Raw genomic sequence first — 25,182 nt, forward strand, 5'->3', positions numbered from 1 at the left:
GCTCTATCAGTGTATTTGACCAAAAGTTCCATTTCAATTTAATATTTCTACCCAGAATCTGATCTCTCAATTCTTTATCAAAATTCAGAATGCAATTCCTTGTTTATTACTCTTGTATTAACAACCTTAAGTTGTTTAACCTGGAGCTGGCAACTTATTATCCCATTACAATACTTCTCAATGGAGCCATTAAAAGAGTTCATTTGATTGTCAGCAATTTTTTTTCACATTATTCAAATTTTCTTTAGTTCAGGCTTCCTTAAACAAGATATTTCTCTCCCTGAAAACCAAAACCATCTCCACAGCCCTCTCAGGTGAACACTATTGCTCCACCTACCTCATCCAGCTTTGTTACAGAACTCAAACATGCCATGTGGTACCACTTCTAAAATCCTTAATATTCAATCATATTCAAAATCCTGCCTTTAAGTCTCAGTATAAACATTGATGCCTCTTGAGGTTTCTGTCATATATTTACCTTTTTTATTTAATAAATGTAAATTTACAAAATACAACTTTTGCATTGTTGTGGCTTTTTCCCCCAACACCTCTCTCCCACCTGCAGCCATCCCATCTCCCACTCCTTCTCCCATCCCACTCTTCATCAGGATACATTTTCAATTATCTTTATATACAGAAGATCAACTTAGTATATACTAAGCAAAGATTTCAATAGACTGCACCACACAATCGCACAAGATATAGAGTACTGTTTGACTAGTAGATTTACTGTTAATTCTCATAGTATAACACATTAAGGACAGAGATCCTACATGGTAAGCAGGTGCACAGTGTCTCCCATTGTTGATTTAACAATTGACACTCTTATTTATGATGTCAGTAATCATCCGAGGCTCTTGCCGTGAGCTGTCAAGGCTATGGAAGTCTCTTGAGTTCACCAACTCTGAACTTATTTAGTCAAGGCCATATCATAGTGGAGGTTCCTTCCTCCCTTCAGAGAAAGGTGCCTCTTCTTTGATGGCCCATTCTTTCTGTTGGGAAACCTGTTGAAGTGAAATGGACACTATGAGAAACAATGACTAGATCAGCCATAGTCTTGACTATTGAGGAAAAACTATTTTATTCCTTTTAGTATTTTTTTGTTCTAATTAATACCATTAGTTTAACTCTGCAATTAATACACAATTAATCTTAAATATAAGAGTGGGAATAAGAGAGGGAGGAGATATACAGGTCGGCACATGCTCACTCGGACTTACCTCCAATGGCAGAGCTAGAAATGTGCCAGGGGATTCCAATTCAATCTCATCAAGGAGGTATGTACCAATATTTACCTTTTTTAAAATATTTATTTATTTATTTGAAAGTCAGAGTTACACAGAGAGAGGAGAGAGAGAGAAAGAGTGAGAAAGAGAGAGAGAGAGAGAGGTCTTCCATCTGCTGGTTTATTCCCCAATTGGCCACAATGGTCAGAACTGTGCCAATCCAAAGCTAGGAGCCAGAAGCTTCTTCTGGGTCTTCCACATGGATGCAGGGGCCCAAGGCCTTGGGCCATCTTGTACTGCTTTCCCAGGCCATATCAGAGAGCTGAATATGAAGTGGAGCAACCAGGGCTAGAACCGGCGCCTATATGGGATTCCAGCTACACCACATTGCCGGCCCATATTTACCTTTACTTTAATGATAAATAGATCTAATTCTTTAGGTTATAGACAGGATACCTACCTAATCCCCACAACTCATAAGTATGATATTTTTTCTATGATTGGATCACTAAAACATGAAAAAGAGGTTATCTTGTGGGTTAAATAATACCATTAGAGTCTTGAGAATAAGAGAACGTTCTTAGGCTCTCAGAAGAAGAAGAAATCAATGATTTGAAGCACAAATGGAGTTCAGTACACTGTTGTGGGACATGAACATAGAGTAATGCATTAGGGATATGGACAGGTTTTAGCAGCTTAGAGTAGTCCCCAACCAACAATCTGGAAGGAAAAGAGGGTTTCCATCCTCCAGGTGTGACACACCAAATCCAGCCAGAAACCTGAATTATTTTGGTAGTAGACTCTTTCCTAAAGAACCCAAGCTGGCCAAAACCTTAATTCCAACCTGGTTAGACCCTAAGCAGAGAGCTCTTCTGAGTCTACCTCTAATACAGATATCACATTACAGAAGTGTGAGATGACACATTTTTAAAAAGTGGCTAAGTTTGTGGTAATCAGTTAATAGAAAACAAACATCACCATACATAGTGTATTCATATTTAAGACATCCCACCCATAATCACATCTGTATATTCATTTAAATTTCCTCAATTATAATGACCTTCAATTTCATCCCACTAACCCAAGAAAATATTCTTCTAGACTATAATTCAGTTTTGAAATAAGTAGACTTAAGTATAATATTATTTGATTTGTATTTGAGAGGGAGAGAGACAGGCAGGGAGAGACACACCCCCAAGGAACACATTATCAGGAAGCCAGAATCAGGAGCAGATCTGAGACTCTGACACATACATTCTATCATGGGTGTGGGAATTCCAGCTAGTGTCTTAACCAGACCAAACACTAGACATTAAAAGAATAATCTAAGACCTTTTCTACACACCACTGTTTCAAATCTGCAAAAATTGGTCTTTGACTTCATTTAAACTTCGAAAACTTGTGTCATTAGTATAAGCCAATTCAGGACTTACTTTCTTCCTATCCAACCTACCCACTTTTACCATGAGTTGAGCAAGAATGACAAGAAAGGTAATTCTCCCTCGTCTTCTGCTTCTTCTATTGCAATTTCCAAGAAAATGTCAAATCTTGAAAAATGTAACTTTCATGTTTTTACAATCAAATTGAACATAGTTAAAGAATGTTTTTCCTAGAGACAAATGGACTGCCTCGAAGAGAACATCTAATCCTTAGGAGGGAGAGCGACAACACAGTCCATCAATCTTGAAGCATCTCAATTCTCCACCAACTTTTAGCCCTCCTTCTCACTTGCGTTTGCCATCTCCCAGGCTTACCTCGTTACTGTGGCTGAGGAGAAGTTAGAATTCAGACCAATTTTTTTCTGTCGCATTTCCGTTATTATTTCTTCTCATTTCTGCTTCTTTGAGCACTATTTCTCCACTGGCATCATGTGGACACCCTCCCTGTGTGTGTGTGTGTATGTGTGTATACTATCACACATTAAAAAAAAAAAAAAACAGAATACCCTTTATGATTCTGAATGATCTTACTCATCTGGTATCTTTCCCAAGGAGTTTAACTTCCAAATACAGATGAATGCCAACCTTTTTCAGTATTTCTTCTTGAATCTTTCAACTGTTAAGACGGAGCCCAAATTTCCTTTTTTTACTTCCTCTAGCTTTATTGAACCAGGTATGGGAGCAGAAGGAAAACATACAAAAGAGATATAAAATAAATAAGTAAAGCTTCTGTCACAAACAAAGGGAGTATTTTATCCACTACTGGCTAGATTAGTGTATTGGCAGAAGAAGGAGTGATGAGTTTTGGTTTTTAAAGACTTGTTTTTTATTTACTTATAAGACAGAGTTACAAAGAGAAGAAGAGGAGGAAGAGAAGGAGAACTAGAGACAGAGACAGTCAGAGAACCTCCTATCACTGGTTCACTCCCTAAACAGCCACAATGGCTGGGGCAGGGCCAGGCCAAAGCCAGGGGCCTGCAGCTTCTTCCTGGTCTCGCACATGGATGCAGGGTTCTAAGCACTACCAGTGCTCACATGGGATGCCGGCTTCGCAGGTAGAGGCTTAACCTGTTCTGCCACAATGTGGAGCCCTGTGATGAGTTCTTAACTGTGTGTGTAACCTCACTCCTCTCCTCGGAGTGCTGCTCTTGGCAGTACCAGTGATTAGAAAAATGACAGAGAAGAATAACCAAAGAACTCTTGATCTTTCCTCTTAGAATCTTGATATGAGACCCATAGCAATGGCAATAGTAAAGCAGTAATGTGATGTACATAGGTCTAACTGCCTAAGGCAGTACTTTTGGTAGTCTACAGTTGGATGTGATGTGCTTGGGACTCAGAAATCTCTCCATGAGCCAGTGATGGGGGGATGGCAAATCGTAGCTGAGAATCTGACCCTAACACTGCCCTTGCATTAGCTTGCCAGTAGAAGGCATATAGTAGCTCCACTGGAGTAAAGTGTCTTTGCTCTCTGACTATACTAGGCTCTGGATTTACCATGAAACTATCTAATCTGCACCTTAAAAGCCACTCATTGTTTGGGTGTCTTCATAGATTCTATATCTACAGAACTTGGTATTCAAAGTTTTTTTTTTTTTTAAATACAATTTCTGGCATTGGCCTGGGGAGAGAGGGTTACAGGGCATCCCTAAGAGTAGTTTTGCTTCAAATTATAGGATTTCCAAATGGAGATTGTTATATTCAAATGAAAGATCCCACATTTTATGTTTGTTTCATGTGGGTGTTTACCATGATAAATACATATTTTTAAAATTTTTCTTTTCATATTTTTCCTAATCATGGGGAAAATGTTTTTATTCTCCTGTTTTCAGAGTAATAGAAATCTGAGTCTTTACAGGAAGCTATGGGAGATGAAGTATTGACAACAGGAAGGTCAAAGTGTGGCTAAAGAGGCTTCACATTAAGAGTCTGGCTCCCTCCAGGAAACACTCCTGAGCTAGCAAACAACCAAACTTCCCAGGAAATCCCTGCATTCTGAAGATGAGCATCACAGTTGTGGCCAGGTTGGTGTGAAGCCAGAGTGTCTTCTGTGAATATTGCTTAAACATCCTGAGGCTCCTGACCCACCCTGAGACTTGCAGTGCAGTATCTTCAAACACTGAGATATGATTCCCTGCTCACTAGACAGATATGGCCTTAAAATAGCTTTATTGTCTAAATAAAATAGTTTTATTATTTAAATAAAAATATTTATTTTTAAATAAAGAAACTTTTAATGGTATGCCATCAATTCTGATGTAACCTTTTATATTTTGCATGTGATGACATAGTCAATAATAGTAGAGAAAAAGTTGGCTTTCTTTGTCTTTTTCCCCACACTTGTTCCCATCCATATGATATACAGGAAACTGCTGGTCTGACTTCTATAATAAAAATGAAAACCCTACCCTTAAAAGACTCAGTAATCTTCCTTCTACTTGGAATTTTCTTCTCAACATTATTTGAAAATTAATTGAGTGTGTAGTATATAGCCACTGCAAGGGGAGTTTTAGGAAATAATCAGCAAATAGGCAAATATTATCATACTAGGTGACTGTTTTTTTGTTTGTTTGCTTGTTTTTTGGACCTATAGTTTCTGTTCTCTGATTGATACTTATCTTTTTATCCCAGGACCAAAGACCTCTTTCTCTAAGCTTCCTAGTGTTTGAGGACAAGCACCAAGTTCACTTGCAAAGAAATGCCTCTAGACTCAGGTAAAAATTTCCTACTTTGTCTCTGGCACCATATGTGTGTGTGTGTATGTGTGTGTATTTATATATATATATATATATGTGTGTGTGTGTATTTATATATATATGTGTGTATATATATATATGCTATTTTGCTAGCATTACTATTTCACTATGTCAGAAGTACTCATTTTATTTCAGATGCCTATCCAACTTTCTAAACTTCTTCCTTTATTACCTCTGCCTTGATTGGATTCCCTCATTGTATACTGTTCTTCCCTTATCAGTTTAGATCTCTTTGTAGTCAACTCAGTGGGACAGCTATCTTTCATTCTGTTATTGCACTATTCATTTTATGTCTGTTCAGGGAATATCTGCATGAGACAATCTGCTTTTGTATTAAATATACATTAGGAGTATTCATGTGGATTCAGCAGAAATCTCTGTCTACTGGAAAAGGGCTGCATATAATTCACATGGATTTGCAGAGTGGATTATTCATCACATTTCCTGGAACATGATGGTCTTTAATAAATTATGAGTCTATGTCTCACATTTTTAGCTTCATGGGCTGAGCTTTGGATCAATACAAACTCAAAATATCTGGCACCAAGTTATGAAGAAACTTCTCTCTTAGTGACATTACTGAATCACTCACCAAAATAAATATCCTATAGTCCTATATGTTGTTCTTGAAATAGGTAATTGCATTATGGAAACTTTTGAAAGAATATTTTTCAGCAAAAATCTAAGCTGTATTTTGAAGAAACACTGTACTATTTCTTAGATCTTTACTCAATGTTAATGAAATTTTGCTGTAGTCTAGTCATAAAGAGGTATATGACATCCCAAGTAGACACACACAGATAATACTGTTCTGCTAGGGAAATGAGAGACTCTATAGTCTTAATCAAAGGGAAATAACAGAAACTTTTTGTCCTTTGACTGTTTATATGGGGCCTATGTTTGGAGAAATAGAGAAATGGATCTCAGGAAAAGAAAACATATGAAAAAAAATTAGTAAATACCAACCTCTCAAGTAGAACTAAATGTTTTGGCCTTATTAGATTTTTTCCACAATTAATTTTATATTTTAGTCCTTTCATGTGCTGCATGATGGTTTAATTTGCGATTTTGATAATTGGTTCCATCTCTGATTGAGAATGTTTTCATTCTACAAATAGTGATTTCATACCAAGCATCAATCTATGCTTTTAGGAATACAGAAGCATATAGGTCACAGCACTGGCTCTTAAACGCATTTCTAGTATAATAAAAAGCAATGAAAAATTAGTTTTTATAATATGTTATAATAAGTGCTATGACTGAGGATTGCAGAGTTTTATTATAGAATAGAGGTGGGGTAAGCAGATCCAAATTGTAGATTATAGAATTCTCCCATGAAGAGGGATATTTGGCCTGAGTTTTGAAGGGTGACATAATAACCTAATTCAACAAATATGCCTTTTGTATACAGAATAAGTAAAGCATCTTTTGTATGCAGATCATGCAGGCATATTCATCTCGCTTTGGATGAACTTGCCTTGATCCTTCTGTGTGCCACACACCCACAAGGCACCATTGCCCCCTGGTGGAATCTGCTTCCCTGTGTTGGCATGAAGTCCATAGAGACAGGACTATTTTCAGAGCCAATGCTTCAACTAAATTTCATCTCAGTTCTCAAAATCTTCACCAATTTTGCTTTATTGGAAACATGTAGTTTGGTTTAGTATATATGGATTATAACATGACAAGTTGTCTTTTCTGTTGTTCTTAAGTTGTCATATCTAAAAAAGAATCCCCAAACACCAGCAGCATCAGGTTACTTTTGATAAGTTCAGATGTTCTGATTTCAGGCCAGGCATGCCCATAGATCAATGAGTGGATAAATGTCAAACCATGCTTCCCTGCTCGTATTTAAAATCCCCATTGTGAGGAAGAGAACTGGCTGTTTTTCCTATTAAAAGTTTATTAAATTCTAAGCATATAAAATTGAAGAAATGTCTTTGTATGTTGGTTTTCTAACCACAAAGCAGTAGTTCTTATCCAAGGAATTATTTTATCTATCCTACCACCTCCAACTCAACGACATTTTTGGTTGTCACTATGAGGCACCATATACAGCTCTCCTTCAGAGAGCAGAGACAACAGGTATGCATCACATCCATAATGTACAAAACAGCCCTCCACTCACAACAAAGGCATGTTCACCCTGGAAGTTTAATAGTGCTAAAGTTGGAAAAACTTGCAACAGAGTAAAGTTTTAGGTTTGGAAAAAAAAAAAAACTAAAGCAATTTATTTGCTCAGATATCATAATTAATGGAAGGTATTTACCATCATTTCTATAAATAAAATTAAATTTAAAAATTACAACATACTTTTAATTTGTAAAATGAAAAAAAAATACAATTACAAAACAGGCAAACCTATTTACAGTCTGAGTCTCTGAGCTTATGATAAGAAATAAAGTTTGCTAAGAATTCTAACTTTTCCATCCAATCAAATATTTTGCTACCTAATCCACAATGCCACAACACTCTTGACCAACTGCATAATAAAGAGGAAAGTTTACTTTGTAAATGCTGCTCTGTTCATTTATGATCAGATCCTGTACATAATAGTGTAATGTAGCATTCTTATACAAGTAATCTTTAGTGAGGTAGCTCTCTTTGTAAGGTATATATAAAATATCTATTTAGGGTATCAAAATCTCAATGTAAGCATTTGATACCCACCTTATACAATAACACTAATATTCTGGATTTTTAAATTTGAGGCTTATCAGACTTTGTACTAGACACTTTTTTAAAATGTCCAGGAAGACTTTACTGAAGACTATCACAATAGAGGCCAAGACCTATAAACACTAGAGGGAGCTAATGGGAAAGTGTGAAGCCCCTTAGGAGGGAAGTTAGTCAATGTGCTCAGGTCAGCTCCTATTGCTAATTGTCAGTCATTGAGTATATCTGGCTACCCTTCTACAGAAACTGGAAGGAGAGGTAACATCTTCTTTCATGATGACATTTAGAAAGGATAACTCATGCGATCATGATAAAGATAAGTCTTGATTGTAAAAGATTCAAATCTAGAAGACATAGAAAATTTACAACTGTATTTTTATAAAATAAATGTTCTAAGAAAAGGAAGAGTAGGGACATATGATCAGGAAGAAAACAGTCAACAGTGTTGTAAAGATGAAAGAATGTTAAGTCTATTTTTATCACCCTTTAGGAACATAAAATCATTAGGGAAGATCAAAGAAATGACATGCAATATAAATATATTTTATACTATATTAACTAAATTAATATTAATCATATTAAAAGTCCTAGTAATGATTGCAAACAATGCATTTAAAATTATATTAAGACTTCTAATATGATAACATTTGAACATTAAAAATTTTTTTTTTGACAGGCAGAGTAGACAGTGAGAGAGAGAGACAGAGAGAAAGGTCTTCCTTTGCCGTTGGTTCACCCTCCAATGGCCGCCATGGCTGGCGCGCTGTGGCCGGCGCACCGTGCTGATCCGATGGCAGGAGCCAGGTACTTCTCCTGGTCTCCCATGGGGTGCAGGGCCCAAGCACTTGGGTCCTCCTCCACTGCACTCCCTGGCCACAGCAGAGAGCTGGCCTGGAAGAGGGGAAACCGGGACAGAATCCGCACCCTGACTGGGACTAGAACCCGGTGTGCTGGCACCGCAAGGCAGAGGATTAGCCTAGTGAGCCACGGCGCCGGGTTGAACATTAAAATTTAAATATATTAGAATTTTACTAGAACAAAAAAAATGCTAAAATGGATAAAGTATTACATTGTACATCAACCGTCAGGACAAGAGCTGATCAAGTCATTGTTTCTCATAGAATTTTAAAGAAATATATGATTCTTAAAAAGAAAGGATACCTATAGAGTGAAAGGTTAAAACTTGGGTGAGAGCTAAAGGAAATTTTAATTTGATCATTTGTATTTTGCTTTATCAGAATTCTTTCCATTTTGAATGTATGTCAAACTGTATAGGTTTTTCTGAAACCTTTTTCTACGTCCCATGCTTCCCTTATTCCCACCTTTTATAAAATGAGGTGTTGTTTTCTAGTATCATAGGCAGAAGTATAGCCACAAAGATGGACATCCCCCAAGATTCTCACATCCTAATGTACTGATACTGTGAAAGTTTTTACCACTTCCTTAGAAACAAGATGGGACTTGTTGATATTATGGTTTACTTGTTTCTTTGATCAGGTTATGTCATAGTACAGGTAATGAGATAGTCAATCTTGCAATGACATTACATTTATTAGAATTCATGTGTGTGGAATGAAGATAGATATTCCTGCTACCATAGTGTAAGAGGTAACAATCTAAGACTGACACTAGAGTTTAGAGCCATTTGGAAAACCTGAAAGGAAAAATGGACTCAGTCCCCCAACCACTGGAAACTGAAAACTGCCAACAACTAAGGATTTAGCAAGAAAATAGTGAGCCTCAGCTGAGTTCACATGAAACATCTTGATTGCTGTCTGATTAGACCCTGAATAGAGACCTTAAATCAACAATGTGCTGACATGATGAGATAATATATTCATGTTGTTTAAAGATACTGAGTTCACAATGGTTTCCCTGTAGTGATAGAAAACTTAAGATACCTAGTACTAATTCTCACTGCAGAATGATTTTTCAATCCTTATATACTGAATGTAAATGTTAAAATTTTAGATATTAACATTTTTATCAGCTGCTTTTCTTTTTTACTTTTCAGCTAATGATCTTTTTATTGGACAAATGTTCATACTGATAATGCTTATGATATCTACATTCATCAGGAATATTGGTCTATAATTCTCTTTCTAGTTGCATCTTTTCTTGTTAAGGAATTAAGGTGATGCAGACTTCATAGTGTGAGAGGATCCTTTCCTGTTCACGTTTGAGAATTAGGTCTTTGAATGTCTGGTAGAATTCAGCAGTGAAGCTATCAGGATGTGGGTTTTTCTTTGTTGGGAGAGTCTTCATTGCTGATTTAATCTCTTCCTTGGTTATTGGTCTGTGTAAGTGTTCCATGCCTTCATGACTCAATTTAGATAGATTAAATGTATCCAGAGGCCGGTGCTGTGGCTCACTTGGCTAATCCTCCACCTGCGGCGCCGACACCCCAGGTTCTAGTCCCGGTTGGGGTGCAGGATTCTGTCCTGGTTGTTCTTCTTCCAGTCCAGCTCTCTGCTGTGGCCCAGGAAGTCAGTGAAGGATGGCCCACGTGCTTGGGCCCTGCACCTGCATGAAAGACCAGGAGAAAGCACCAATCTTATTTAGACAAAGTCGTAGTCAAAGTGGAAGTTCTCTCCTCCCCTTCAGAGAAAGGTACCTCCTTCTTTGATGGCCCGTTCTTTCCACTGGGATCTCACTTGCAGAGATATTTCATATAGTTGGTTTGTGTTTTGTTTTGTTTTGTTTTGTTTTGTTTTGTTTTTTTGCCAGAGTGTCTTCGCTTTCCATGCCTAAAATACTCTCATGGGCTCATCAACCAGATCCAAATGCCATAAGGGCTGATTCTGAGGCCAGAGTGCTGTTTAGGACATCTGCCATTCTATGAGTCTGCTGTGTATCCTGCTTCCATGATGGATCGTTCTCTCCCTTTTTGATTCTATCAGTTAGTATTAGCAGACAATAGTCTTGTTTATGTGATCCCTTTGGCTCTTAGTCCTATCAGTATGATTAACTTTGAACTGAACTGATCACTTTGACTAGTGAGATGGCATTGGTACATGGCATCCAGTTCTTTGTAGTAACTCCTGATGATTCTTTTTACTTCTGTAGTACCTGTTGTTACATTTCCTTTTTATCTCTGATTTTGTTATTTTGGGTCTTCTCCCTCTTTTTTTGGTTAGTTGGGCCAATGCTGTGTCATTTTTGTTTATTTTTTCAAGTAATCAACTCTTCATTTCATTGATCTTTTCTATTGTTTTTTGTTTCAATTTTGTTTATTTTTTTCTTAATTTTAATTATTGCTATCCTCCTACTAATTTGGGGTTTGGTTTGTTGTTTTGTTTTCTAGGTTTTTGAGATGCATTGATAGTTTATTTATTTGGTGATTTTACATTTTCTTTATATAGGAACTACTTGCTTGAAATTTCCCTCTTAACACTGTTTTTGTGGCATCCCATAAGTATTGATATGAGGTATTGTCATTCATTTCCAGAAATTTTTTATTTCTCTTTTAATTTGCTTTATAACCCATTGTTCATTTAGGAACATGCTGTTCAATCTCCATTTGTTAGTGTATGTTCTTGAGATTCTTGAGTGTTGGTTTTGAGCTTTAATAAATTATGATCTGAGAAAATGTATGGTATGATTTTGATTTTTTTAATTTGCTGACACTTGCCTTATGGCCTAGTATATAGTTTACCCTAGAGAAATTTCCAAGCACTGTTGAGAAGTATGTGTATTCTGCAACTGTGGGGTGAAAAGTTCTATAGTTATCAGTTATGTCCATTTGGTCCAAGTCTCAATTAGCTCTGTTGTTTCTTTGTTGATTTTCTGTCTGGTTTATCTATCTATTGATGAAAGTGGGCTTTTGAAGTCCCCCATTACTATTTACTGGAGTCTATGTATCCCTTTAGATCTGTTAACAGTTCTTTTAAATAGCCAGACACCTGTAATTGGGTGCATATTTATTATAGTCACGTCTTTCTGTTGTATTGATCTCTTAATCACTATGTTGTGTCCTGTTTGTCTTTTTTTAATAGTTTTTGTGTTAAAGTCTATTTTGTCTGATATTAGGATGGCTATACTTTACATGTTTTACTTTCTGTTAGCATGAAATAACTTTTTCTGTCCCTTCACTTTCAGTCTACATGTATCTTTGTTGATAAGGTGTGTTTCTTGTAGGCAGCAATTAGATGGTTCTTATTTTTTAATCCATTCAACCAGTTTATCTTTTAACTGGAGAGTTGAGGCCATTTTCATTCAAGTTAACTATTTATAAATAACTACTTGGCCCTGTCATTTTTCTGTGAAATTCCTAACATTTACTTTGGATTTATTTTGTATTTTTACTGTGGGTTTTTCTGTCTTCAAATTTATTCATGATGATGGCTTTCTTTCTGTGTTTCGGTGTATAGCACATCCTTTGACACCTTTTTTAAGACTGAACGTGTGATGACAAATTCAATTTCTGTTTGTTATGGAAGGTCTTTATTTCACCTTCATTCATCAATGAGAGCTTTGTTGGGTACAGTATTTTGGGTTGACAGGTTTTTTTTTCTCTTAAGATTTGTACTAAATCTTGCCATTTTCTTTTAGCCTGTTGGGTTTCTGATGAGCAGTCAGCTGTGGGTCTAATTGGAGATCCTCTGAAAGTAATTTGGTGCTTCTCTAATGTGCATTTTAGAACCTTTTCTTTATGCATAACTGTAGAAAGTTTGACTAAAATGTGTTGTGGTGAAGATCTTTTCTGTTCATATCTATTAGGAGTTCCATGTGCTTCCTATACTTGGACATTCCTTTCTTTCTCCAAATTAAAGAAGTTTTCTGTAATTATTTTATTAAATAGAGCTTGTAGTCCCTTTTCTCTTTCCACACCTTCAGGAACTCCTAAGACCCATATTTTGGATCTTTTAATAGTTTCCCATAAATCTCCAACAGTGGCTTTAAATTTTCTAATTTCTATTTCATATTTCTTGTATGACTGTAAAATTTCCAGAGATATTTCTTCTCGTTCAGATATTCTTTCTTCTGCCTCACCAATTCTGTTGTTAAGGCTTTCCACTGTATCTTTTATTTTATCTATTGAAATCTTCATTTCCAATATTTCATTTTTCTTTTAAAATCTCAGAATCATGGGGAAAGTTTTCATTCATATCATATAGGGCTTTTTTTAGCTCATGCATTTGCTTCTGATTGCTTTTGAGTAATCCTATGATTAACTTTTTGAATTCAATATCTGGTATTCCCTGAATCTCTTCATCTTTGCATTCTAATTTTTAAATGTTGTATTCCTTTGGGGGTTTTGATGTCTTCTGTATTCTTGTTTCTTGAATATCTGCACTTTTTTTGGCATTTGTAGAAATTTTTTTTTCTCTGATGGCTTTTATCTCTGAACTATGTTTTTGTGACTTAGTGGAATGTCTACACTTTCAGCAAATACAAAGAGGTGTCTGGTGGATGTGGCCTGGGAGGGTGATAAGTGCTCCAGGATGCACTGAGTACCTGGTTAACTGGAAGGAGACCATGGTCCTCTCTGTTGGTGTGATCACCCCTTCCCCTCCAACCTGAGGAATGCCCATACCTTAGCCTTAAGTGTTCAACAGTCATTTGCACTGGCATATGAATCACACATATGATCTGCACGGTTCTCTCTGCTATGAGCTGCTGTAGGCAACCAAGGAAGTCTGAAAGCCTGCTGGAGCAGTTTGTGATTACCCAGAACCCGGCTACACCCGACCTCTTCTCACACAGTCACAGTGCTTTCTGTCTCAGCTCCCAGGGCTCTCAGGGTCAAGGAGTGCAAGTGGGGCCACTCAGCCCTGCTAGCCCATCCTGTCTGCGGGGAGACTGAGGTGTTCTCAGAGCCACTGTCCATGTATGTTCCAGCCCACTGGATTGAGTCTGGTCCTCCTAACCAGATTCGACGTCAGAGGGGAATGCCAGTTTTTCTCTCTGGTAAGATTTTTGGTTCATAGGTGTGCACAATACCTGCAAGCCACAGGCCCACTGGTTTTACCATTTTGTTTGGTGCATAGAAGAGTCCCACAGGTGGCACTTTCCTTCTCTAGGGATGGCTCCCCTCCCCACCCATTGCAATGAGGGTGTAACTGGCACAGTGGTGACCATCTCTGTCAGTTGCTATTGAACAGCTGTAGTGGCCCCTGCTGACTGGGTAGAGGGTGACCCCAATAATTGCTTGGTATGTGCACATGAGTTGGAGAAACTGCTACCTGCCTATGTCCAAAAAATGGTGCCTGCTCTCCCACCAGTGCCTGCAAGTCACTGTTGTAGGAGAAAGAAGGGGAGAGAGAGCAATGCACTGCTCCCCCAACCCCCACTGTCCTGGGGCATTCGGACTTGACTCCAAAATGTGCAGTTCACTAAGCTCTCCCTCCTGCTGTATCAACAGTGGTGCAGGCCTGTGCAGTCTAATCTCACCTGGTTTGCCACAGCAGGTGCCTTCTTCCTCTGATCCATGCTGCTGGGTCTTTTGTTGTTTCGTTGCACCTTGCTGCATGCCTGCACCTTCCACACAGGTCCGGGCCATTTCTACTGCTTTCACAGGACTTCCTATTGCAGTTTCCTCTGCAGCTTCACCCTAAGAGTTCACTTTCCCCACTTTTTTTAATATTAATTTCATCCAACCTAAATCAGACCACCTTGATGCTATTCAGCCATCTTGGACCCCCCCCCTTTTTTTTTCTTTTTAAAAAGATTTATTTAGCTGAAAGAGTGACAGAGAAGGGGAGAGAGGGATGGGGACAGGGAGAGGGAGAAAGGGAGGGAATGAAAGAGAGAGAGAGAGAGAATGAGAATCTGATCTGTTGCTTCGCTCCCCAAATTAGCCAGGCCAAAATGAAACTCCATTTGTGTCTCCAATATGGATAATAGCTGCTCAAGTACTTGGACCATCCCCTGCTGCTTTCCCAGCCACGTTAGCAAGCAGCTGCATCAGAAGTGGTGCAGCCAGAACTCAAACCAAGGTACATATTGGGATTCTGGCATCTCAGCCAGTGGCTTAACCTTCTGCACCACAATTCCAGCCTCTTATAATTTGTTTTTCTATCAACAGTTGTGTTCTCCAGAGGATTCAGAAAATATTCCCTGTAGTAGTTGTTATTCCAGGGAGGATGTTCTTCCTCTTTTCAGGGTCCTACTTAATTAGTATTTCCCTTTTCAACTCTCTCATGAAGATAATTTTGTTCAGCATTCCAGACACAACAGTGATATGATAGCAGTCTTTATAGATATGTTCTCTGACAAGAATAACTTACACATTGTGCACTAGGTTAAACAGGAATTTTTCTTTTTGAACAGAAACATAGATCCCATTATAATTCATATTAACTTCTATTAAATGCTCAATCAGACACTTTAGTAACTCAGAGCTTATTTGTTCAAATAGTTTATGCTAAAGTCAGGAGTATCAGTAATACACATTTATTTCATTAAAAAGTATTCAATATGAAACCACTGATTATATAGCATGCTAGTTAAAATATACTTTTAACTTTGTTAAAAGGAGAATAAAGAAATTAGATTGAACATTTCCCTTTTGGAAAACAGACTTTTCTAGCACTTTAGTTTTTTTTTTCCCCCCTGGGGGGTGGTTTACATTATATTTGTTAGGAAAAAAAAGACAGTCAAGTTGGATATGATTTGAGAATAGCTTAGGGTGAATATTCTTATGTGATATTTAGAACCACTTGCTGAGGAAAGCTGGATTTGTTAATAAAATGTAAAAGGAAGGTCATTTTCTTAGCCTTGTGTTTCCCTCCTTATGCTTTCTTCCTGGCCACCATGTTTATATTTAATAGAATTAATGTCACATGTTACATGTATTAATTTTGTCCAAGTGATGTTTGGCCTTGAGGTTTTAGTGATATAATCTAGCATATTCCAGAGAAACCATTTATTTCCAGTAGAGCTATTTATATTCCTTGGTACACAATATCCAAATATAATGTGTTTAATAAAAATGACCCCTTTAGTTAAGATAATTTGTATATATTTCAGTGTTCTTTCTCTGTTCTTGTTAGGGTGTAAATATTGAAAAACAAGCTTCAGGTACACATGCACATATAAGATTTTCAGAGACAAAAATAAAAACAAACACAGAAATACATGCTCTTACACACGAGTTGCGTATGAAAAGAAACAGACATATCCAGATAGACTGTTTTTAAAAGTAAATGTAACAGCATTTATATATCTGTAATATTCAATTTTCATCACTATAGTGAAGTGCCTGAGAGAAGCCACTTAGGAAGAAAAGAGGTTTATTTAGCTCAGAATCTTGGGGGTTCAAGGACATGGAGATTACCTTGGGTCAGTTCTAGTGAGGGTCCCATGGCAAATGGTAGATCGTAATAGAGTATGTGCGTCAGAGTAACTGGTCACAACTCAATCTGGAAGCAGAGAAAGACAAGGAACAATCTTTCTCCTTTTGTAACAAACCTCTCATGAAAGTCCATGGGTGGTATGAGAATACGTTAATCCCTTTCAAGGGCACAGCCCCCAATGTCCCAAAGAACTCTGACAAGGCTCTGCTTGGTTCAGTAGCACAGTCTGATATCACCCTAACTTGAAGAACAAATCTCCAGCCATTTGGTCCTTTAGGGGACACCCAAACCATGTCCATAGCACAGCAACATCCTTCAAAAGTACTTATGTTGTAGGCTAAGACATATATGGCAACAATGAAATATACAGTGTGGAATGGTAGAAACTGAGCTAGACTGGGACTAGTAGATTACAACTATTTCTGATTTGTTACAAATCTAGTATTGGTATATGATTTGAGGAAATTAGCTTACCTTGGATTATTATCTCATTTACCTGGGTCTTAAACATCCAACAATACAAAATGAGGAGATTGAATAAGACAATGTCCTACTTGCTCTTGTGGAACATACAGTTTCAGAGGGTACTCATCTTCTCTAAGGAAACAAAGAAAGCATTTTCTGGTCAAATACATTTGGAAATGCTGAGTTAAACAAAGTCAAAGAACTTCGTTTAGCGCAAGATAGCTCAGGGTCTTTAAAATACCAATGTACACTGCAACTCTGTCAGAGGAAAATTATACTAATAAGCGATTCTCCAAATCATTTTATCAACTTACTTGAACCACTTTTTCTCAGGAAATCAATGTTTTTTGGAATACGTTTTTAGAAAAATTATCTCATGAATTTTATTAGTAAAGATACATGTTTTATTGTTTCAAAATAAATATAATGAAAATATATCATCTATAAAATGAATAACCTCTTCTATGTAAAATAAATGATACATTGTTTGTATTCAGGTAATATTTTATTGTTCTTAAGTATAAAACCTCTCTTCCATGATTGCTATAGCTTACTTTTTAGTCTATTTGAATATATTCAAGTTAGACTCAAACTTTCAAAATTTCCTAGCTAAAATGGAATTCTCCAGTAATTTCTGAGTCTTTCAAATAATAATTTTAACATCTTAAGCTGTACAGTCCATTTCTGAAATTTATATCCATATATGTATATAGATTTATTTCTACATAATGATTACAACTGAGTACCCTGAATTTCAATATTTGATTAATCGCTATTGAATCATGAGCCAAAAATAATATACAAGTCTTCAAAAATATGTCTTTAAGTATACATTCAGTGGCTTAAGAAATTCCTAAGAAATGTTAATTTATAAAGCAAAAATAAATAAAGAATATTAATAAAATCTACTTTTTAAATTAATAAAGTTTGCTTTCAGAGAAAATTTTAGGTTTGTAGAAAAATTAAACAAAAGGTACAGTTCTCACACACTCTCCCTTCCTGTGCCATCAGTTTCCCTTTTGAGTAGAATCTTGTATGGCGTAGTACATTTGTTATAATTGATGATCCAATGTTGATACATTATCATCATCTAAAATCAATATTTTACATTAGATCTCTTTGTTTTTTTCTTCTCTATACAGGTTGGGCCAGTTGCATAATGCTGTGTATTCGCCTCTACACTGATCTTGCCACTCAGCACAACAACAGAGACAGTTTTCAAAATTAAAGACAAGCAACATCAGCACTCTGTTCATAGCTCCATAGTTCTTCACTGTTCTTCTATTTTTCTTAAATAAAATTAAGATATTAATTAAGATAAAATTAAGGTATTTTAGATTTGATGACATAAATAGGATGAAATTAAATGTCTCAAAAATTTATGCTGTGTTAAGAGTAATAAGAAAGGGCTGGAATGTCTCTTAAATACACCTTAAGAAAATTTTTATAGAAAAAAAATTTAAATATTTTATTTATTTATTTGAGAGGTAGAGTTACAGAGAGAGGGAGAGACAGAGAGAGAGGTCTTCCATCCACTAGTTCACTCTCCAAATGGCTGCATCGGCCAGAGCTGGGCTGATCCAGAGCCAGGAGCCAGGAGCTTCTTCCAGGTCTCCTATGCAGGTGCAGGGGCCCAAGCACTTGGGCCATCTTCAACTGCTATCCCAGGTCATAGCAGAGAGCTAGATCAGAAGATGAGAAGCCAGACTTGAACTGGTGCCCATATGGGATGCCAGCACTGCAGGCAGTGGCTTTACTCGCTATGCCACAGCACTGGCCCTCATTGGGGAATTGTATAATGATGCAAGCATCAATTATAAAGATATATATGGAGGCCAGCACTGTGGCATACCAAGTAAAGCTGTTGCCTTTAGTTCTAGCATCCCATACGGGTGCTGGTTCGAGTCCTGGCTACTCCGCTTCTGATCTATCTCTCTGCTATGGCCTGGAAAAGCAGTAGGAGATGGCACAAGTCCTTGGGGTCCTGTACAGACGTGGGAGACCTGGAAGAAGCTCCTGGCTCCTGGGTTCAGATTGGCCCAGCTCCAACCATTGCGGCCATTTGGGGAGTGACCCAGCAGATGGAAGATCTCTCTCTCTCTCTGCCTCTGCCTCTCTGTAACTCTGCTTTTCAAATAAATAAATAAATCTTTTAAAAAGATTATATATATGTTTTATGTACATATGCATATATATACACATTGTGTGTGTGTGTGTGTGTAAATTGTATATATATGGTTATCTAAAACAAAACTTCAAAATTAGTGAAGCAAGGGCTAATTTATTTGAAAGGCGAAATGGACAACTTAACAACAATAATTGAAATCTTCACTATTCCACATACAATAATATATAGAATCACAGTCTTAGATCAACAGGGAAACAAGCAAATGAAGAACACCACAAGCTAATTAGATTTAGCAGACATTTATAATAAACGCTGCCCAATCTACAGATATTTTTTACATATATCATCACTTAAAAATCATCAACATATCTATTTTCATGTAAAGGACATAATGTACAAACAGTTTGGGATTTTCAAAAGCATATATTTTACTTCACATAATTAAAAATTTAGTCAATGATGATTATGAGCAAAAACGAATCTGTGAGTATTAAAGTCATATTTGGATAGTAGCTACTATAGGATAGTCTTCTTTGTCAGCGAAGAGCTAGGATAGGTGACTATTTTATAAACCACAGAAAATACTGAAACAACAAAGTGCTGATATAGAATTGATGAATAATAGGCTCAGACTTCAGAATAGCAAAATATAAATGTAAAACACATTGCATTGAGAATAATAATGCATGCAGTTAAGCTTTTGTCTTTGAAGCTCTCAGTGTAATAAAGTTTCTTTTACAATGTGGCGTGGTCAGTGTTGCCCTGGATACAAATTAGTTGAGGTGATTCAACTACTGGATACATAGGTACAGATTGGATTTGTTTATTCTCTTTAACTATACACTTTTGTTGTACTTCAATGTGAACTATTTATAGTAGAGCTCAAAAAAATAAATAATACCCTAATATGGTAGGAAAATATATGTAGATAATCATAATCCAGCATGAACTATGTTAAATACTTTAAGAAACAAAGTATCACAGCTATACAAAGAGAATATTGACAGAAACTGATTCCATCATTGAAGATACAGTGTACCTCTAAATCTAACATAATAAAAACAAACTTTTTCTGGGAATGATATATGCATTATGTTAGTGCTTAGTATATTTATAGTTAATGATACATTTTATGGATAAAAATTGCTGTTATGTTGTTGAAAATACATTCTAGTACTGTGATTTTTAAAATAACAAGCAATAATAACATCATTAATCATTGAAAATTAAACTATTATCACTAAATTTTATTTCTTCATGTTGAGAATAGATAAGAAATACAATTTTGTTGCAGTTCTACTGGGAATGTATTATTATAGCAAAAATGTAGCTGAAAATAATTCTTAAAAGTATTAAGAAAATTTTGGCTTCTATTCACCATGTTTCTTGTCACTTTATGAAAGAGCTTCATTTAGTGTTTTATGTGGTTTTCTTAAACTGTTGTTTTTGAAAAGCTTAAATAACACTTTGCTGCCCATAGGGCTATTAGTCAAGACAAAGGAAGGCATCAATGGAATTGTAAGTATGGGACACTAAGGGGCATCAGGATTTATCTGGGAAGAAATGACCTCTGATTGCTTTGCAAGTGCCTGTTTATGCATGTTCTGGAATCATTGCAACAATTATTGACTGCTGTTACAGTGGCTGGAAGTTTTAAATACAATACTGAGGGGCTGACACTGTGATGTAGCCGGTAAAGCCACTGTCTACGGTGCCAGCATCCCATATGGGCGCTGGTTGGAGACCTGGCTGCTCCACTTCCGATCCAGTTCTCTGCCATGGCCTGGGAAAGCAGTAGAAGATGGCCCAAGTCTTTGGGGCTCTGTACCCACGTGGAAGACTCGGAAGAAGCTCCTGCTTCCTGGTTTCAGATCAGCGCAGCTCCGGTCGTTGCGGCCATCTGGGGAGTGAACCAGCGGTTGGAAGACCTCTCTCTCTCTCTGCCTCTCCTCTCTCTGAGTAACTTTGATTTTCAAGTAAAATAAATAAATCTTAAAAATAAATACAATACTGAAAAAAAAAAAACCTTTATTGCTGATGGATAAAAAGTCAGGAAAGGTCAGAGCCTGACGCGATTATTTCTAGTAAGAGACACACCCAAGAGGCTTGCAGGAGTTCAACCAAATTGGTGCATAGGAAATATATATAGAATATGAAGACCACCTTATTTGAAGATTACAGAAGCCTCAGACTAAATAAACCCTGGAATAAGACATAATCATACGGAAAGCATTGTGGCATAGTGAGTAAAGCTGCCGCCTCCAGCGCTGGCATCCCATGTGATTTCTGGTTCAAGTTCTGGCTGCTCCACTTCTTATCAAGCTCCCTGACAATGTGCCTGGGAAAGCAACAGAAAATTTCCCAAGTCCTTTGGCCCCTGCATTCACTTAGAAGATCTGGAGGAAGCTCCAGGCTCGTGGTTTTGTCCAGGCCCAGCCTCAACCATTGTAGCCATTTGGAGAGTGAACCAGTGGATAGAGAATCTCTCTCTTCCTCTTCTGTAGAATTCTGCCTTTCAAATAAATAATAAATAAATCTTAAAAATAAATAAATAAATACAAGATATGATCAGGATATTCTCTAAGAAATTCAAGTCTTGTGTACTTTTGTATTCTCCATGTTTTCAACTGCTTAGAATACTAGCTTTGTTTTTTTTGAATTTCTTTTTTGTTTTTTTTTTTTTTTTTTGCTAATTTACAAAAGGGGTATAGAAATCAGTATATGTTGAAATAGATGTGTGTCTGCTTTAGACAATTTTAAAAGCCAATAGATTTTCAGATTACCATATTCACTTGCACCTAAATACCTAACATATATAACTACATAAAATACCTATATAAAATCATAATGTTTTTATGTAGAAATGCATTTATATTCAAAGAACAAATATTGTATCAGATAGTTGAATACCACAGGATCTATGAAGTAAAAGGTAAGCTTCTTACAGAAATTATTGTAATTTCATTGTTCTAAATCCAAATTAATTTTTCTGGTCTTGGTGCTATGGTGTAGTAGGTAAAGCCACCACCTGCAGTGCCAGCATCCCATATGGACACACAGTGCAAATCTTGGCTGCTCCACTTCTGATCCGATCCAGCTCTCTGTTATGGCCTGGAAAAGCAGTAGAAGATGGACCAAGTCCTTGGGTCCCTGCACCCACATGGGAAGACCCTGAGGAAGCTCCTGGCTCCTGGTTTTGGATTGGCGTAGCTCTGGCAGTTGCAGCCAATTGAGAAGCTAACCAACAGATTGAAGATCTCTCTCTCTCTATCTCTGCCTCTCTCTGTGTAACTCTGACTTTCAAATAAATAAATAAACCTTAAAAATTAATTTTTATTTGAAACTAGTTTTTCAGCAGAAGTGATCAATTTTTGATCTAACATTCATACTCATGATATTATATTTTTAAATGTTATATAAAATTGTGCTAGAAAGTAATGGTTTTTGAACTTGGAATTTATTTCATGTGCCAATTACATGGATAAATATTTTTGAATGCCTTTTATTTTTTTAGGTGTCAATGTTACAAAGGTGAAAAATACAGTCTTCCAGTGACTTTATGTCTAGAAAATGACACTGAAGCATGCATGCATTTCAATTTAATGTGTAAATGTAACGAAAAGTACAAATATAGGGAGGCCAAAGAAGGAACAACTTTATATGATTTTTGCAAAAAAGATAAGATTTTCTGGAACAGAGTGGCAGTTAATGTGGGTCTTAACAAATCAGTAAGGACTTCAACTAAACTAAAGGAAGTTTGTAAGAATTGAAAATAACATTTTTTAGAATGTGAGTGAATAGGAAAAACCACAACATGTGATCCAAATGATTATTATTTTTGGACACCCAATGGCCATATTGAAGCTAATATTATAAATAAATGTTTAAGTAGTAGTTCCATGCTTCTTAACAAATATTTTTAAAAAGGTGATTAAACTCTTGTTTTTAAGCATAGACTCAAAAAATAGTACTGCATATAATTTTTCAACTTTTGCACCTATTATGTGAATTCAAAATGTGACTATCCTGATTTTTAGTTTGGTAGTTGCTGAAATTATTTCTCTTATGTTATAATCGTGCATTCCTTAAATACCCCAACAATACTTTTTATCTTTAAAACTGCCTGGTTTTACATTTTTCCAAATTTCATTTGGCTATTAACATTTATTACAAGTGTTGTCAATATTTGGGCTAGTTTCTTATCTGCTCCTAGAGAACTCACAAATTTAGTAACTCCTCACTTATTTATTAAAAAAAAAGTTTTATTTCTTTATAGTTTCTCTGTTCTTCCTGTGAAGTGAACACAGAAAAAATATGAAAAACACCTTAAGTCAATTTTAATGTTCATCAGTTCATATAAAACTAAAACTAAATGTTCTTGTAAATGTTTTTTTTTTTTTTTAGCTAAACAGTAAGTGTCTTCATGATTTAGATTTCTAGTATTTGACTGAAATTGATGAGCATATAACCAATAATAGGATTATATTTGGTAACTTTATAAACTAAAGTATGTAATAAATTCTCACAGTTTACTTCTTAACATTTGTCACTCAGGCTTTGTAGAGGAAAATTCTGCAGTATTATGGTAGGGAGGTGGGAAGAAGAGGATGGGACTTTCCAGAAATAAGAGAAAGCTTGTGGACCTTCCTTAAATTCTGAAATCCACTGTCTAAAATAAAGGCCACTTAAGAAGTACATTGCTGGGTCGTAGAAGTAGAGATAACAGAAATTATATGAATTCATTGACTCAAATTCTTTTTGAGTATACTTTTTTAAAATTTTCTGTTTGGTATTTTATTTTTTAGATGCTTGCTTAGCAGAGTTCTAATTTAAATTAAATGTGTATATGGACCATGGATAAATGAAATGTGCTGTGTAGAACTATCCAAACTAAATCAAAAACCATTTTAGCATAATGGCAAATAGAGAATGATAACCAATGGACCAGTCTTTCTTTTGGTAAGTATGTGTGCAGACATTGTTCAGGAAACTGTGAAAGAAATGAACTTATGTACTGAGTTAGTAGTACCAACTATATTCACCTACATTATGAAAGCAATTTGCAATATTGTTTTTAGTATGTGTTAAAATATGGTAACCATCAATGTGAATATGGGAGGTATACTACTTTAGTACAAATAAACAGTATAATTATTTTTATTTTGTTTTAAATCTAGACCTACATGTAAAATAATATGTAACTCCCTCTCCTACTTGATTCCCACAGAAATATCTACTTTTTTTGTTGTTTAGCTATACATGATTACATGAATTTCATTAATACTCTGAAGTTGACATGAGACTTTAAAACTAGTGGAGGAAGAAAAAAGATGTATTTAGACTTGTGTGTACATTATGTGCATGCATGTATATGTGATGTATGCTTTGTGCATTCTTGCATGTGTGTGGGGTTTTTTGTTAGCTCAAATTCACTCTCAACCTATCTGCCTCCAGAGGATTTTGTAAACCATTAGAAGTATCTGCTTGCTATGATCTGTGCTCTGGAGAACTAAGGCTGAGTAAACAGTTGATAAAGATAAAGTTTATTACAGTTACATGCAAAGACTAATCCTTATATAATATTTGAACCTTAATGGGGCCAGTACTCTGTCTTTCACTGTCAGCAGAGGATAATGGGCTTTTCAGTTTTAAAATTGTAGTTTTGGAAAACATTCCTGCAGATGTCACTTAGCAGATACTGATCAAAAAATAACAAGAGACAGCTAGTTTTATTCTTAAAAGACATTATCAATTTATGTCAACTAGTATTTTAATATTTAACTAAATTTTTTTAAAAAATCATTGATATAAGACTGAGCTGTTAATATCACAGACTACTTGAAGAGGTTCATTTTACTTATGTGGTACATTTTATAGAGGGAAAATAAATATCATAAATAAAACCTCTCATATGGAGATTACATCCAATCTGTTGAAAATTTTCCAATTTAACATCTTTAGCTTTGCCTAGTTTTCCTGTTACAAAGTAGTCGACTTCACCTGTAGTTTAAGCACAATTTTGCCAATACAGATATAGGATTCTATTTTTACTTACTTAATCATAATAGTTTCATAGTAGTATTTTTGAAATGTATTTAGTTAGCCTTGGTATCTGATGATAACCTTAGGATATAAGCTCAAAATGAGCTACCAAGAATTAAATGTGTGAATTTATCCCAATTCTGTCAAATGCTC

At 36.0% G+C, this 25,182-nt stretch overlaps 1 long non-coding RNA gene across 1 annotated transcript; it reads left to right on the forward strand.

Moving 5' to 3' along the window:
- Nucleotides 1-855: 855 nt before the first annotated feature.
- LOC127483712 (uncharacterized) lies at nt 856-20,093 on the forward strand. Its single transcript, XR_007910236.2, has 4 exons — nt 856-1,277; nt 4,498-4,689; nt 5,297-5,379; nt 18,002-20,093. It is a non-coding gene; the product is annotated as an uncharacterized lncRNA (long non-coding RNA).
- Nucleotides 20,094-25,182: the final 5,089 nt, after the last annotated feature.

The sequence above is a fragment of the Oryctolagus cuniculus genome, chromosome 12, assembly GCF_964237555.1.
Source record: "Oryctolagus cuniculus chromosome 12, mOryCun1.1, whole genome shotgun sequence".
Classification (NCBI taxonomy): domain Eukaryota; kingdom Metazoa; phylum Chordata; class Mammalia; order Lagomorpha; family Leporidae; genus Oryctolagus; species Oryctolagus cuniculus.